The sequence below is a fragment of the Podarcis filfolensis genome, assembly GCF_964270895.1.
Source record: "Podarcis filfolensis genome assembly, chromosome: 2".
Classification (NCBI taxonomy): domain Eukaryota; kingdom Metazoa; phylum Chordata; class Lepidosauria; order Squamata; family Lacertidae; genus Podarcis; species Podarcis filfolensis.
In genome coordinates, this window is record NC_139605.1 from 47,621,205 (window position 1) to 47,623,365 (window position 2,161).

The 2,161-nt window shown below is 38.7% G+C and overlaps 1 long non-coding RNA gene across 1 annotated transcript; it reads right to left on the reverse strand.

Moving 5' to 3' along the window:
- Positions 1-200: 200 nt before the first annotated feature.
- LOC310758211 lies at positions 201-1,884 on the reverse strand. Its single transcript, XR_014545643.1, has 2 exons — positions 1,254-1,884; positions 201-408 (listed from the first exon to the last, which is right to left on the reverse strand). It is a non-coding gene; the product is annotated as an uncharacterized lncRNA (long non-coding RNA).
- Between the last annotated feature and the right edge of the window lie 277 nt (positions 1,885-2,161).

A 2,161-nucleotide genomic window follows, 5' to 3' on the forward strand; every position in this document is an offset into this window, starting at 1 on the left:
TGTGAACTGCTTTATAAATTATAAATCTTTATACAAACATGGTAAATAAATTACAGTTCCAAAACAATTCAAAAAATGCACATTGTTCTGGAAACAGATGTGCAAGTAGTCCATTCTAAACATATTTTTGACCAAATAAAGACTGCTAAAATCCTCACTAAAATTCTAGCAATCCTTTTTCCAACAGATGGTCGACATGATTTTGCATGAATTACCATCAGTTTCCCCTTATTCAGGCATGGTAATCATAAAGGCGCAGCATGAGTAAAGAAGTGTTTTTGGGTTGTGTCTGTTCTTCTGTTAGCTCCACTCCTCCCATCATGCTTCTTCTGGTTTCCCCATAGTTTTGTTGTTGTTTTCATTGCCATCACCATTTATTAATCACCTAAACAACTGTCTCAAGGCGATCTAATTAAAAATAATTAAAAACATTAAAAACAGCAAGTACATTTAAAAATAAGGCTAAACTTCTAGTAAAGTAGATACTTGTGGTAAAAGTCCATTTATCCAGCTGGGAAAGCCTGTTTGAACAAAAAATGTCCTCAATTATTTCTGGAAAGTGCAGATAGCAGGCTGGCCACACTAAAAGCCCTGCTTCAAATTGCTACAGAGGAGGCTTATGAGACCTTTGAAACGTGCAGGAGAAACCAGCCTGCCGTCTGCCGTGATCTATTGGGTGCAGAATGGACAAGGTGGTCTTTTAAGTAATCTAGCACTGAGTTTATAAGTTAGTACCCACACTTTGAAGCCATCGGGAGCAATCATTAGGAGTTTCTGAGGAAGGTGTCATCAGTACACTAATGATACCCAACTCTATTTCTTTGTAATATCTGAACTGGGAATGGCTGTGAAGGCCCTAGACTGTTAGATGGATGCAATTGTGGGCTTGATGAGGGCTAATTCTGTTCTGTGACCTTATGACAGTGTTGTTTTGGAACTTGATTGTCTGAATGGTTTTAGGAAAGAAGAAGGCCCTAATGTTCATGCATTCTCTTATTTGGCATTCCCCCCATCTTCTCTGTTCTAAAAACTTGCAGATCTGGCTGAAATTCTAGTAAGACGCGACAAGAGTAGGAGTCATCTGCACTCTCTTTCCTTGCCAAATTGGGTAACATCTAACACATGGGTGGGGAACATCTTTTAAATGTTGCTGAATTCCAACTCCCATTAGCGCCACCCAACATGGCCAATATTCAGTGATGGTGTGAGTTTAGTCCATCTGACCTGTTCACATCTGAGCCACTTCTACTTACTGGAAAGGGGCGGGACGAGGTGATGAGGAGGTCACTGTGGTGCAATTGCTCTCGTGGAGCCAATTCATAGATGCTCATATGAACTAGGGATGGACAAATCTGTCAATTTCAGTTTCTCCGTTTCTTCTTTTCCCAGTCTTATGTTCAGTTCCCCACATTTCCACATCTTGTCCACATTTCTTCCAAAAAAAGTCCACATGAATTTTCATCAGCAAATTTATTCTAATATACACAGTTTTGTCTAATAAATACATTTGGGGAAAACAAAATTATTTTCTCTAATTTATGCATTTTTATGTACACTTTACACTAGCATATGTATATTCCCTCCACCCCCGCATTACTGCCCTGATAGATAGGCACTCTGATGCCAGGCATGTCATACTGACTAGCTACTCTATAAAACTTTTCTTTTAAAATAACAGCGGGTTTATTCTAAATGTCATCTTATTGTTGTTGTTTCTTATGCCACCTTGTTATGTATGATAGGAGTTACAGAAATATTACCAATCAATCAATGGCTGAAAGGCATGTCTTGAATAATTGAGCACCCTTTGACCTGCAGGAGGATAGGGAACCATCATACATAAACTAGATATCCAAATGGATGGTTCTACTGGCAGCAGATATAACTCTAACTTAAAGTACAGGCTTTGGGACAGGTTGGGACAAGAACAGGCCTTGTCTACCTCTTATTTAGCAGACAATGTTTACTTAAATTTCCCAACAACTCCAAACACAGCTATTTCCCCTCAATACATTATAAAAGGAGGCCTCCTGGTCCTGAGCCTTGTGGCATTTAAAAAGTATAAGATGAACCAAAATCTATTGCTTCTCATTTAATGTGCTAGTTCATCACTATAGTGATCGTACTTTTCCTGGTTCTACAGTTGGCTAAAGAATTAAAA